This window comes from Phasianus colchicus, chromosome 3, assembly GCF_987193195.1.
Source record: "Phasianus colchicus chromosome 3, bPhaCol1.hap1.1, whole genome shotgun sequence".
NCBI classification, from domain to species: Eukaryota; Metazoa; Chordata; class Aves; order Galliformes; family Phasianidae; genus Phasianus; species Phasianus colchicus.
In genome coordinates, this window is record NC_143438.1 from 85,994,922 (window position 1) to 86,010,721 (window position 15,800).

The following is a 15,800-nucleotide window of genomic DNA, read 5'->3' on the forward strand; positions in this document are numbered from 1 at the left end:
TTTGAAGCCATTTCCTTTTGTCCTATCACAGCAGTACCTGCTAAAGAGTCTGTTCTTTCTTTCTTATAGCCCACTTTAGATACTGAAAGGCTGCTCTCAGCTCTCCCTGGAGCTTTCTCTTCTCCAGGCTGAACATCCACAGCTCTCTCAGCCTGTCCTCATAGGAGAGGTGTTCCATCCCTTGGATCATTTTTGTGGTACTCCTTTGGAAGCATTCCAAAAGGTCCATGTCTCTCCTGTGCTGAGGACTCCATATCTAATGCAGTACTTCAAATGAGGTCTCACCAGCACAGAGCAGAGGGGCAGGATCACCTCCCTCACTCTGCTGGCCATGCTCCTTTTGATGCAGCCCAGGCCACGAAGATGATCAGGGGGCTGGAGCACCTCCCCTATGAGGACAGGCTGAGGGAGTTGGGTTTGTTCAGCCTGGAGAAGAGAAGGTTGCGGGGCGACCTCATTGCAGCCTTTCAATATCTGAAGGGAACTTACTCCCAGGAGGGGAGTAAACTCTTCATAAGGGCTGATAATAGCAGGACACGGGGAAATGGTTTTAAGTTAAAAGAGGGAAGATTTAGGTTGGATGTTAGGGGGAAGTTTTTTACTAGGAGGGTGGTTAGGTCCTGGAACAGGCTGCCCAGGGATGTTGTGGATGCCCCGTCCTTGGAGGTGTTCAAGACCAGGTTGGACGAGGCTCTGGGCAACCTGATCTAGTAAAGGTGTATGTTCGGTGGCCCTGCTAGGCAGGGGGGTTGGAACTACATGATCCTTGAGGTCCCCTCCAACCCAGGTCATTCTGTGATTCTGTGATTCTGTGTGACTTTCTGGGTTGCAAGGGCACATGGCTGGCTCATGTCCAGCATCTCCTCCACCAGTAACACCAAGTCCTTTTTGGCAGGGTCAGAGTTAAAAGCATACAGCTTTTAACTTACTGTAATCACAGTTCTTACTGTAATCACAAACTAATAATTTTTAATTGTTTATCTTATTAGTTCATTATTCTAGAATGAGTTGGATAGTTCTGTGAAGTCTTGATTTTACACTGTGTACTAACATGGCTTTTTTTTTTCTCTTAGGTATGTATTTTTGTAACAAAAAAAATAAATGCAGTGTTACAGATGTCTTGGATCCCTCAATGGTAGCTCTCTGAAACTGACAAAGTCAATAAAATGTTGGTCATCATCAAGAGGGATATTGCAAACATGGCAGAGTCATTTTGCTATTACATTTTGGTGCTCCTACTCCTGAGTCTTGTTTGTGATCATGGTTTCTACACTGAAGGCCACCAAAGAGTTGCCTAACCAAAGAGTTAGGGAAACTACTAAGGCAGGCAACCAATATAACCTGGTGAAACTGCATTATGAGGAGGCACTGGGACTTTTCTCTCTAAAGTCTAAGGGGAAATCAGATCAGGATTTACAAATGCAGAGAGGTGGTTAGCAGTATGACTGCAGAACTGATAATGACTGCGTCCCACAATACTGGAACTACTGGGTAGTCACTGAAACCAGTGTAGGAACTTTTAAAAACATACAGAAGAAAAATTGCTTTACATACGGCATAGTGAACTTCTGGTGTAGCTGCTATGGAAGACAGTGAAACAGTCCATGAACAGCAGCCAGAGGGGACAGGCACAGATACGTGTTAAACATTTCTATTCCAGTGAATGTACAGATTGAGGAAGTATTAAGGGAAAAATCTACAGATAGTATCTGGCTTGTGTGTTCTCCCTAAATAGCATCTCTTACCATCACTGATGGAGGAGATGGGTGGCAGGTCTGACACATTGGCATTTCTGAAGAGCTGATGCTCTTATGCAGAGACAGCTGATTCATTTTGACTTTTGGTGATGGAGTTGGCAGAGACCTCTAGAGGTCTCGCAAAGAACAGCCAGCTTCAATGTTGCATCAAGGCATCTCTTGTCCTTTTGCTGCACACCTCAGAAAAGTCTGGCTTCATTTTCTCTGTAATGGTCCTCTAAGGAATAGAATCATTCAGCATACTGTATAAAAGTGATGTAATTTTATTTCCACACGTATTTCGGCAATAGGCTGTGACCTTTCATTAATACAAGCTTTCTGTGCATGGGTAGATACAAGTGCTCCCTTTCCATCTTACTTCTCCATAGGATTTTCCCAGCGGAAGTGTTGAGTGAATAACTCATTTCCTTGGAAAATGCACACTCATTATATAGGAAATTCCTACAGAAACATAAAGAGGAACAACAGGTCTCAGAACTATTTCCTCTTTTCTCCCAGACTTCTGCTATAAAGGTGGTGAGAAAACAAAGAGCGATTCTGATCTGTTCCATAACCAACTCCCCTGCATCTTGGAAATGATGATGAATGTGCACAGCCTGGTTCATAGCATGTGTAGAGAGAAAACTGCCAAAGAGTTCTTTTAAATAATGCTCTGACAAGGGAGAAGTGGAGTGGCACTGCCTGAGGCCCTAGTGAGGTATCAGTGCAAATAGGAGCTCAGGGTGGCTGGAGAAAGGGGAACATGCAAGTAGACCACAGATCACGTCCCTCGAGTGTAGGATGTGATGATGGCTGGATTTTGAGTAAAACAGGCAAGGAGAGAAAAGACTTTTATGTCCTCTCACTGTATGAACAAACATATAGACTTCTGCAGAAAAAGATCACATAGTCCCAAGGACTGTGGGGAAAAATGAAAATTACTCTTTGTTGTGGTTCTCATTAGACACTGCAGGGCAGTGAGAAGCAAATACCACAAAATTCCGCTTTCTATGCTTTCAGTGGTTTCAGGCACTAGGGATATTTTGCAGGGAGCCACAGCCATGGCAGAATTTATACATTCATCACTGGATATAGCAGCATTTCAGTGCTGCTGGACTCCTTGGATGTATAAAACCCATGCAGATGATTACATAGGGTCCAATTACACAGGAGATAGAAGGTGAAAGGACAAAGCACTGTGGGTAGCTAACCCAGGCAACCACAGGAGAGAGGCAGGATTTGGTGTATCTGTCCCTGGATAAATGGTATTCAGCCTGTTGGTGTACACGGAGGCCAAACAACCACATGGATGCCTGTACCAAGTATCCAGATCTCCAGCCTTACAGAGAAACGCCACTTGCTGGAGCAGAGGGGAAGATGTTATTGTCAGAATTTTGAGAAACATGGAGTTACTGCAAAAGTGCAGATATTCCTCTCAAAGCTCACATTCATTGCAGAGCGGTGCTACTGAAAATGATAACACTTAGCACTGACACAGCACTTCATACAAACATTGGGTAATTAGTCTGTATAGCAGCAGGAGATGCTCTTTGCAACTTGTTCTGTAAGTATGCCTAACGGACTAGAGTGAAGAATGCTATTTAAAACCATGCTAGCTTCCAAATTGTCCCTTGGCAACTAAAGAAAAACCTCCAGAAGTTGCCATATCCTTGTTCTTTTATTAGCCCTCTTAATATTCAAATGAAGAGAATCTTTTCCAGAGCTGCTTCTCAGCCTGCCCAGCTTGCATAAGCTTTGCAGACTTCAAAGAAACTGCAACAATTTATTGTGGTTCTCACTACAGATATTTTGTAAGAATGAACAATTATTCTAGCTGGAAAACTCTTGTTTTATAAAGATTATAAGATATTTCAGTTAGCAGAACACTCCAGATTATCTGTTTTTTGTAGATTTACCTTCTTCCCTGTCTTGTCCTTTCACAGTTTAAAACTTGGAAACAAAATTTCTTCTGCTACTGAGTTCATTTTCCATTTAGGAGCACTGACTGCTTTTTTCCCTCCCCCATTGAAGCTGCATAGAGGAACTGTGGGAGGAAGGAAGGATAGTTTTGTGGTTACAGCTTGTATTTGGCAGCTGGGATGCCAAGGCTCTGCTGCTGCTCCTGATCCCAGCTTGAATGTGATGTGGAATAAATGGTGCAACTTGCTTCATCCTGCGACTGCATCCACTGACTGGAGTAAAAAAATGATTATCTGATTACGTCCTGAAATGAGAACATCTATGTTACGAAGATAAAATACGCAGGGAGGGTAGTTATTTGCCCTCATATGGAAATTTGGGGTCTCATTCTGGTAAGGGTGCATCCTGAAGAACTTGAGTTTTCATTTCCAGGTGTACAGTCCAGACTACTTTAGCTGCATATCCTCTGCATCTATGGATATGGGTGACCGTTATCATGCATTCAGAGCAGCTACCTTAAGGAGGAATATAGCTGTGGCAGATCTTGTTTTAGATACTCAAGTTCTTCATATTATGTGGGTAGGTATGAAGAGCTGGGACTTGTGCAGAGTACTCTCAGAAGCCAGCCAGGTGAAGCCTCACCTCCCACTGGTGAGAATAAATTACTTCAGGCAGGGGAGTCTCATTCCTGAGCTTCCCTGGAGGAAGTAAGCACTGAGTTGCAGCATAGCAGTGTCATATGAAAGAGGAGGTACTCTGCTCCAGTGGCATGTGAGTGGTAATTCACATCATTTAGTCAATTTGTGTTATTTTTTACGGATAGAAAGGTACTTCATACTAGAGAGGTTGAAGACGTGCCATCCTCGAAGGCTTTGCTGTGATTCTCTTCTGGTTAGCAAGAGACAGCATCTCAAAATCACACCCTTAAACTGGTAATAAGGAAATGCATCATTACGGACATTTCCGTTACCTGCCATAGTGACAACTCTTCAAGCTGCTAGAGATTAGTAGGAGGAAAGTTTTTCTTAGGGTTTTGTTTCTTAATATCATACTCTAACGTTTGCTTGCTTTTCAAGCTGCACTCTGAATACTTTCCACCCTTTTGCCCTCCTTTGTGGACTTAGAAAACTCAAACCCTTTCTACATTCTTTCTTGGGGAGAATATTTAGAGCTTTCAGTAATCTTAAATTAGCCATTTTTGGTCACTTTTTGTTGCTGTCCTTTTCTGAATTTCCCTCTGATTTGTCAGCACTTCTTTTCTCCATTGCAGCTGCACCAGGCAGAAGAATCATTCAGGAGTTATTGCTCTCACCCTTGATCACCAAACCCCAAAGTAGAGACACCTTCTCAAAGGATCTCTAATTAAAAAGAACAGAGTTGCAAAGTGGAAAGTGCTACACAGAACTTTATAAATGATTCTGAGATTGCAATGAAAGCTATTGATGCGACTGAGATAGGATTGATGAGCTTCACACAAAAGAGGGAGCTCTGAAGGCAATACAGAGAAATGGAGATTATTGATAGTCAGTGAAAGAAGGAGAGAAGAGATGGAGATTTGCTTGTGTTTGTGATGAAGATGCCAACATGTTTTGGCATCTGGGCAATCATAGTGAAGCACAAACAAACAGTGGTTTTGGTGGAATGTGTGTAAATGGTACTTAAAAGCAGAGCCCAGGATGGTGGCAAGGGACTGGGATGGGCTCAGCTCAACGAGGTAAGGAGGTGCAGAGACAAGAGAGACACAAGCATGTTTTGCTTGGCTCCTCCTGCTTTCAGTTTGCCTTTTTCTGCAGTTGTCCAGGACCACAGAAACCATCTGTCACATGTTTGTGACGTACAGGGACAGAGCTGAGTTCCTGGGAGCGGGGTTTGTTTTTATAGGTTTCCTGATGTCCTTAAACTGGTTGTTTTTTAAACTTTTCATTTTCTATTGTTCACTGTTTCTTTAAGAATAAAGCTATCTCTGTGGTTGCCATGGAAAGCCCTGCATATCTCATGAGACTGAATTGCAGAGTATATAGCACAGCCGCAGAAAAGATCTGGAAATATGCTTGCCCGAGAACTGCAGTTCTTAGGAGCTTGGCAGCCTTGTAAACAGAGATGTCCCAGCTGGGAAAGGGGATTTCTTTTCCCCAGGCAGATGACATAGGCATGGGGCTGGGATGGCACCTGGAAATTCTTTGCCTTCACTTAGGGGCAGGGGAGCACTGTGGAGCAGCTTGGAAATGTGGGTACAGCATGGTGCCATCACTGATGCGGGCAGTGACGAAAGCCCAGAGAAGGGGTCTCAGTTAGGACTGGAAAATCAAAGCAGCCTGGAAATGAAGCAGATCTCAACGTGGTTATAGCTCAGTTTGAATTTGGGTTGTAGGAATTGAGACCCATGCAAGGCACTGTCCTGCCCAGTGCGCAGGCACATTGCCGAAGACCTGGCTGAAGGTCTGTCCAGGCCAAAGGCCTTTCTCGTCATGGAGTCAGGCTGGAAATCACCTCCTACAAAGCAATTTGCTCCAGAGAATTTGTATTAGCTCTCATGGTTCTTCCTGCCTGCTCAGTGCTTCAGGATGGGGCTCAGCACAGGGAACCTCCTCCTGATGCAGCTCCGTGGGGCCTGGTGGGGTTGGAGTAGGGGTCAGTGGTTGCCTTTGCATCCTGCTCCCCTCCACTGGGTGATAACTCCAAAGCACTGGCAACAAAAATGCACACAAAAACATGTACAAGCTCTGGTGCTCTGACCGCCAGCTGAAGAGCTGATTCCCACACCTTCCTCTAATCTAAAAACCACAGTTTCCCCTCACTCCAGCTGCCAACACCTACAAGTTTCCCCACAACTTCCTTAGCACAATGCTGTGTTTCATACAGAAGTGAGACTTGGAAGTGAAAATCAATTGGGATGAATATTGAATTAAAGATAGTGCATTGATCAAAACATCCCTTTCTTGTACTTTTTTTTTTTTTTTTTTTTAAGCCTATTAAAACTACCTCAGTCAATGGCATATTAAGGGGTCTGGAACAGAGCTGAGGCCAAGCTCTGCTTTAAGACTCCCAAACTGTCCTCTAACTGTGCCAATTTTTTTAAAGTGAACATTACTGGCTTATTTTTCCAACCCAGGAGTTAAAGAAAAAGTTCATGAGTTAAAAAAAAAAAAAAAAAAAAAAAAAGGAGAAAAAAAAGGCTAAACGTTAGTGTCTAAGCACTCTCTCAGACTAGACTCACTAAAGTTTTGGTGTATCTGCTCTGCATAGCAAACAAAATGTAAATTTAATGCATGCACATATTTGCACAAGAGAAGTCTGGAGACATCAAATCCCTTTCCTAGTTTGTGAAGCTCTTAGAAAATTCCATACAGACAGAGCAGTTGTACGGCCTTCTCTCCTGTCTGTTGTATGGCTGCCTCCAAACACTCTGTATCACAACTTTCCAAACAGCTTTTTTTGCTGTCGGTCTACCAAAAATGGCATTTTCTAAAAATGCTGACTAAGATAATTGAGCCGTGCAACTAGGGACAGACAACATAACCTGGGTGCCCTTCACACTGATCTTATACCCCTGGAAGCTGTTTGAGATGCCTCTTTGTCCACTGAAGCATGAATCAGGGACAAACAAGAGGTCTGAAGAAGACCAGTATGCTAAGAAAAAAATATGACTTCCTACTTCTGCAGCACAGAATGCTTTGCACACATCAGAAAACTCCATATGCAAAGGAGCAACACACAAACCACCTCTGCAGGGGTGTTAGGAAGTCACTGAAATTACTTGGAAATGATGGCAGTGTACCCACTTACTGTTACTACTCCTTTTCTTAAGCCAGCTGCTGAACTCTGCTAGTTCCTTTACATGAACACAAATGTCACATTGTGGCTTAGCATCTCCTCAGCCCACATCAGTTCCTGCCCCAGCTCTCTTTCTCCTGCAGGAGAGAGGCTGTAGCAAATGCTTTGGTGAAAAACAAACTTATCATTCTTGAGCTGAGCTGCCCAGGTCTTTGTTCTGGTGCTTCTGCCATCCACATCTAGGCCACACATGCTGGTTTTGGCCCTGAACTCCCTGTAGGTCCTAAAATCTCCAAGGTGTTTTTTAGACCCCCCCTTTAACTCATAACATCTCAGGAACGGCTGGCCCAGATTCTGAACATGAAGGCACTATTTCATTTACGGTTTGAAGACTCAGTTTCTTCTCCAGACTGAACATTCTAACATTTCTAGAGCCCTAATTTCTTCCTAAGGGCTTTCTCCCACTTTTGGATGTGGATGTCATCAGCCAGATCTCAGCAGGCATGAAAAATTTCTTCAAAAGAGAGGTTGGCACTGGAATGAGCTGCCCAGGGAGGTGGTGCAGTCACTGACCCTGGCGCTGTTCAAGAACTGTGTAGGAGCAGTACCTGGGGACATGGTTTAGTGGGCAGTATTGGTGGTAGGTAGATAGTTGGACTAGGTGACCTTGGAGATCTAGGTGACATTGATTTTCCAAATCAATGATTCTGTGATACTATGACCTCCCTCCCCTGGAATTCCAGATCATTCTAGGACCATGCCAGTCTCTGTTTCAGGCTACCTCCCACAAGTGCATTTTCATTAAGTTAACCATAAAGCAGAGTTTTTGTGGGCCTGGGAGGAAGGGCAACAAAACTCTTAACATACTTGTTCTGTTTTAACCAGACAGATTTTAACCAATGTGCAGCTGTTATGTGACATCTCACCAATGTGCCCCAGGCTCAATGTCACCAGCTGGAAGGTGGGCGATTGGGCAGAGGGGGCTGGATACTGTGTCTCCTCCAAGGATCATTTATTACTCTCAGCTTTTGGAAAATGAGAACAGAATGAGCGCCTCGTGGCAATTTACTTTCATTTTCTAATGAGTTTTACTAAGGAAATGCTTTGGATTGACTTTGATAATATGACAGCATTATGAATGAGGCCTGAAAACTGTCTCCAGAAGTGCTTTAAATTTAAGAGGAAACAGAAACAGTGCACATATTTTGAAAACAATATAATCGCGTGGTTTGAAAGCTCTTTGTGTGGAAATTCTTTTGTGTTTGAGGCCTTGGCTTTGTCGCAACAAAATCATACATAGCAGCTGGAGGTAATGCTACATGCAGCATGAGACACAGGTTCACTTTTTCAGGTGCAGCCTTAGTCTGCAAACCGTTCCAATTTGAGAATTTTCCTTCCTTCACATTTCAGTAAATCCCCTTCCTGTCTCTACCTGCTGGGCTTGAGGCTGCTCAAGGCCATCACATTTACATCAGAAATTTTTCCTGATAGAAGCCTCTGGACGCAAGTATTTTTGTCCACATTTAAAGCCTTTTTGCTGACTTGTGATCATGGTTCAGCTGTTCTCTTCTTTTAGCAGCACTGATAACACCTTGGTAACACCAGCAGAAATTAAAGTCTGACAGCTGCCTTACCAGAAGGATGCTGCTTGGTGGAAAAAAGCTTCATATGCTGTATGCAAGAAAAAAAAAACATTACTTTTGGCATGACTTTTCACACCAGAAGCCAATTGCCACTCAAATGCAGATGTAGAAATTGCCAGAACAAACCTAATTGTAGTACTTGGGAGGTGTTTTATATTTTTCTTTCTAACTGGGTCCAGGTGTGTTGAATTGTTCGAGGGAAATTCATGGTATTGGGCAACAGAAAAAGGCTAACTGTTTGACTAATAATGGCAGTAACACATTCTACTGATTATTAATCTCCAGCTTGCTGTTTTGCTTTGTTGTTTATACTTTCAATAGCATTAAACTAAATAAACCACGTTTCACATAACAGCTATCCTCTTCTGCAGTTCCTGGATACATCACATACATAAACTGACTGATTATTGTTTAGTAAGGCAGCACTAATAGGTTAAAAAAAGAAGTAGAAGGAAATTAGGTCAGGATTAAAGAAAATGTTTCTGAATACCTTAAATAAATCTTTCGATCAACATAGAGACTTTTAGGATTTTTAATCTAAAAATCATATTTATTGTTTTGTCTATTCATTTTGGTCTTTCTATATAACCATATATAGATATTTTTATGAGTTCCTGAAAATATTTTAGTGAAAAAAAAAAGTTGTCCTTTATCATTTATAGCAGTTATTACAAATGGGATAACTGAGAGCTGAAGTATCTTGCAAGTAAAATACCATCCTCTAGTGTTCCTCTTCTAAAGTAGTTTATTCACTGGTAACATGAAGATAACCACAGAATTTTTCATTTGCCAAGTACTTTGCAATTTGCCAGCATACACGTGGCACACACACAGCTCCACTTAAGAACTGAAAAATGCAATTGTTACCAGCAATGTTTGAAGAATAGAGGAAAAGCAAATGGAGTGGGATTGGGTAAAAGCAATAGCTAAGGGAAAGTTGGAAGGTAGCTGTTTGCATGTGTTTAGACAGGATTCTCTTGCAGGGGCTGTGCGCACACATGCACTTTTCACAAAACTGAATCAACCAAATCAAACTCATTGAGTCCAACAGCCCATTCCAGTTTCATTTGCTACCAAAAATGCATTTGTGTGTCTTCCTAGGATGAACTGCCTAGATAGAAAAATCAATTAAAGAACAGTTCCCAACTATTGTGTGATTTTTTATCTTTATTTATCTGTGAAATGCTCTATTGGCAGGAGAAAAGTCAAGGGAACTTTTCTGTTTGATCTTATAAGTAAACCTGTACCCTGACAGGCAAAAGAAGAAGAAATCAACAACCTCTGACATTGAGCCACTGAATATGGAGGCCTGGAAAGAGGAAAGTATTGTTATAGCCAGCAAAGAGCTCCTGCTTCCTCAGACATTAGTGATGGCCTTGGTTACATATTGTTGGCAGACAGTTTGATTGCATATAAAAATGGTGAACATCAACAGAACAGTGGGTATTTGCCTGTCGAGTTTCAAATTATCTTGTTTCCCAAAATGGCTATTTTACCATAGGGAACAAAAAGGAAGAAATTTGCAGGCAGAAATGGTTAAAAAGGGTGTTTGAGCAAGGCGATATCTTCTGCTCTTCTGCTCCCGCTCTGTCCATTAAACTGCTGGCTGTGTTTCTCTCATCACCTGGCTGCTCGAGCACACTAATAGGATACTGTGGAAGTGGCTCTCACTCAGTGCTGTGCCAGTGAGGTGGCACAGTGCCAGCTAACTCAACCCTGGCTTTCATCTGTGAACTTTCTGGGGAAAATCTGAAAGCAGCCTTGCACCTCACTGCGATGTAATCCTGAGTCAAAATAAGCTGAAATTTTGGTGAAGATAATTGCTTGCTATTTTGGCATTGGTTCACTTTATCTTTCTAAAGTATTCCCTGGAAAAAATATTTCAAAAAGTTAGGAAAGAACAGAGACCACAGTGAAGAACCTGCATTAATGTTTGACTCAGTAGCATTGATTCTGATTGAGACCAATCATAAAAACAAACAAACAAACAAAGCAACAAACCATGAGAAAGATTTTCTGTTGAATTAACTGAGAACCCACCATGAAGTTCATACTGGCTTTGTGTTTTCATGTTAGGTTAAAGCTTGGCTTTGGGATAGCAAAGGTCTGTCATCAAGTTAAGCAGATGATTACTTGTTCTGGTCTAAAGCTTTTCAGGATGAAGTTAACCTGACCATATATATATATATATATATATTTTAAGAAATCTCAGAGTGCACATGAATTTTCTGTCAAATAAGTATTTTGCATTACACAGCTGCAGTGGTCTTTATTTGGTACCAGAGTTGTTTTATTGTCAGATCTTGTTTTCAATAATTTATGTGCTCTCTGTATTTTTTCCATGCAGTTCACAGAGGTTCTAGTTTTCTCTGAAAGCTGAAAGCTTTTGGTACGAGTGAAGAACATTCCACTTTGCTTGCTCTTATGGTAGTAGATCTGCTTGGTTTGGAAAATAGCTTTGCAAATTCATTAGTTCAGGAGTAGTAGAATGGGTGGAGAATGACTTGAAAGCAGCCCTGAGGAGAAGGATTTGGGGGTGCTGATTGATGAGAGACTCAACATGAGCCAGCAATGTGTGGTTGCAGCCCAGAAGGCCAACTGTATCCTGGGTTTCATCAGGAGAAATGTGAGCAAGCAGATCAAGGGATGTGATTCTGCCCCTCTGCTCTGCTCTCGTGAGGCCCCACCTGGAGTACAGTTCTGGGATCCCCAGCACAAGAAGGACGTGGAGCTGTTGGAGCAAAGATGATCAGAGAGCTGGAGCATCTATCCTTGGGGACAGGCTGAGAGACATGGGGCTCCTCAGCCTGGAGAAATCTCCAGGAGACCTTATACTGGTCTTCCAGTACTTGAAGGGGGCCTACAGGAAAGCTGGGGAGGGACTTTTTATAAGGGCATTTAGTGTCAGGACAAGGAGAAATGGCTTTAAACTGGAAGAGGATAGATTTAGACTAGATATTAGGAAGACATTCTTTACTGTGACGGTGGTGAGACACTGGAACAGGTTGCCCAGGGTGGTTGTGGATGACCCCTCTCTGGAGGCATTCAAAGCCAGGCTGGATGGGGCTGTGAGCAACCTGGTCTAGTGGGAGGTGTCCCTGCCTGTAGCAGGGTGTTGGAACTAGATGATCTTAAAGGTCCCTTCCAGCCCAAACCATTCTTTGTTTCTATGATTTGCAGAAGCTGTAAGCATCATTGAAGCCTGTGATAATCATAAACATAGAATCATAGAATCTTTTGAATTAGAAAAGACCTTTAAAGGTCATCTAATACAACTCCCTTACAATGAACAGGGACACCTACAGGTGGATCAGGCGCCTTTACCACCTTTCTGGGCAACGTGTTTCAGTGCCATAATCCTTCCTGTGAAGGGATGGAAGTTCTCAATTTCAAGACTGTCTCTGCTATGTTTCTCTATCATTAAGTCACTTAAAAAGACAAGAAGAATATTACTTCTAATTTTTCTTGAATACAGTTGGTTCGTTTATCACATCATTTTCCCTTTTCCTCTTGTTTGATTTTGTTCCATGTCTGTCTTGATTTCATGGGTTACACACTTCTATGGGCCATCCTTTGACTAGTACTGTCACAAAAACTCCAGCTCAATCCTTCTTCAAGTACAGCTTCAGATATTTATAATATAAAACAAAGGTTATGTTGTGTGTGCTAGTCATTGTTACAATTTCTACCCACTACTCAGTATTGAGTAGAATCAAAGATTGAAGAAATACATATTTTTTGCTAGATATCCTATGCTATTCTGTAAACCATATGCAATGATTTTTATTTATTTATATTTAAAATTTTCTCCAGCAGCATTTATTTTTCATTTTCACAAGAAAACTCTTCAGGAGAAGGTGAGCAGAAACCCAGCTGTCTCTTCTGTTTCCCCAAAAGGCCTTCTATGCCATGGTATTTCAACAGCTCATACCAAGGTAACATTTAGCAGGATGTTAAGATTTGGGCAGACTAGGAGACCATGTTGTTCTCAGTCTGAATCAGTCTTTGGGGTTCCTCACTTCCAAAACAATGGTGAAGGAGCATCACCAAGGATGATTATTAAGTTATAGAGGCCAAGGATGCACTTCCACCCCTGTACAAGCTCAGACACACAGTCCAGATCAAGGTGTTTTCTCAGAGGAAACATGAAGACCCACGCCATATCTTCAGCAGCCTGTTCTGGTGTTTCCTCACTGGCTGCAGAGGCAACCTCCTGGCCTTGATCCTTGATCCTTTATAAAGCAAAGGTAGCACAGAAAGTAGAAGTTCCTGTACTCATGGGAACACGGTGAGATCTTATTGAAGGTGTCAGGAAAGTACCGTGATGGAGAAAAGCACACACTTGAGACTGGCAGATATTCCTCAGGACACATCTGAATGTTGCTTTATTCATTATCTGACAAATCCTTGAGGCTACTGAATTTCCTCTGCTGCTTACTCAGAGTAGCACAGACTGAGTCAGAACGTTTTGCATTTTTTCTCTGTCATGCAGCTTGCCAAAGTATTTTAGAGAAGAGTTAATGTTCACAGCACTGCTCAGGCATAGCATCCAGAATGGGAAGACAAGCATGCTGGATAGGAACTGACTTTTCAAAAAAAGACTACTATAATTTCATGGCTGGGTAATTTAGATGCCCAGATCCAGAGAAAATATCAATCTTGATTGCCAGTACTCTCATTAAAGATTATTTTCATCATGGAGAAAAGCACAACTGAGTGGAAGTGGGGTCTTACTGACTGGTTCACTCTGGTGAATCCCTACCTGGTGAGTAAAAGCTATAGCTTTCCCTGCAGAGAGATGTCATTTTTTTTTCATTGACTCTCAGCAATCTGGTGTGCAATTTAGTTGCTTGGAAACATCCTGTTGAGACCTAGCACCTTCTGGATAGAAGAATCAATGCCTCATGCAGGGCACTGAATGGGAGAGAAAAATCCTTATCACTTAGTGTCTCTCTTTTACCACTTTACCACTGGGCAATAGGTAAAATGTTATTTTAAAATGAAATGCCAGGACTGGAATGGTGAAATAACTGGAGATTAGAGAAGCTAAGAGAGCTAGGCTTCGGAATGATCATCTGTAATCTTCCACCCCACCGCCTTCCACTTATCTCTGCGGCTGCAGGAAATGGGATGCAAAACATCAAGGCAAGTTAAGAGGCTGAAAGGGCTAAAAACTGGAACATCTCTGAAATTTCAGAAATGTTAAATAAGGCTGAAACCAAGATGTTGACAGAAAGGAAATATTCATTTGTCATTCTCCCTAGAAACATTTCTAAAGAGCAGATTTCCCCTTCACAGGAAAGCAGGAAGACAAATATAATTCCCTGTGGAAAACAAAATGAAAAATCCTTCAGATAAACGTGGAGAACACTGGAGCTAAGTTTTTTATTGTGAAAATAGGGGTTCATAGGTCTATTCTATGGCTGGTTTCTGTATTACAGTGATTGTGGTGTCATTTGGTTAAACTGAAGGGTAAAATCCCAAACCTGTAGAGGTAAGTGGCAAAACTTCTATTGACAGCTGTGCCAAGGACTCCATCCTCACGTCAACCCATGTGAAACACTGATCCCATGTATGCTGTTTCTGAGCACTGTTTGGGGTCTGTGGGTGTTGGTGGAGATGTATGGGACATAGGGACTGCTGGGGGGGCTGTGGGGTTATGCTCTGTGCACAGCTGATGTGTGATGGTGTGGGCACTACAGTAAGGAGTACTGGAGGCATGGTGAGAATGCAGTCAGTCTTGCCAGCACAGGGATTGTTGCTCATCGTAAGTTGGCCCTAGTGGGTCTGATTTCTTCAAAGCAACTTGAAAGCAAGTTGTAACCTCAGGATCAGAAATGATGAAGCCTAAATTCTTCTGCCTTGAGGCTTACTGATATTTGTGTCTTGATGTTGGTTCAAGCATTAATGAGATGTCCCTTCTCTATCCAGCAAGAGCTGAGCTTGCTCTGCAGCCTTTTCCTTACCTGAGTCTCTCATCTCTAATATAGATAACACTCTGAGATGTTTTGCCCCTTCTAGAATTGGCTGAAATTGCCCTGTGGGCTCAGAGGATGAACACAGGGACCTTGCTGTGGCCTTCAAGCACTTAAAAGGAGCTTAAAAACATGAAGGAGAGCAACTTCTTTTGTGCTCTTATAGTGATAGAACACAGGGGAATGGTTTTAAACTAGAAGAGAGGAGTTTTATATTAGATATTAAGAGGAATTTTTTTACTCGGAGGATGGTGGGGTGCTGTCACAGGCTGCCCAGAGAAGTTGTGGATGTCCCATCCCTGGGGCCAGGTTGGATGGGGCTCTGGGCAGCCTGATCTTGTGAATGGCATTCCTTCCCATGCAGAAGGGTTGAAATTGGGTGGTCTGTTCCTTTCCTACCCAATCCTTTCTGTGATTCTATATGAACACAGACAGTCCAAGAAAAGTTGTGTCTTCAGAAAACCCAGTGATAGTGACTAAGTAGAGCTGGCTGTTACAGTGCCGAAGTCCATCAGCTCAGACAGTTACTCAGGAAAATGCAGGAGAGGTAGGTGTTAACAGGACAACCAGCCTGAAAACATGGACAAAGGCAGAGAGGATAAGGTAGCAAGGCAGTTCAGGCTGAGGATGGAGTTCTTGGCTGTGGTCCTTTTTCTCACTTATACTATGCTCTACCTCATCCATCAGGCTGTGATCTCCATGACTCATCCCACTCCTCCTTCAGGTCCAGTAGAACCCGAAAACTAACAAAA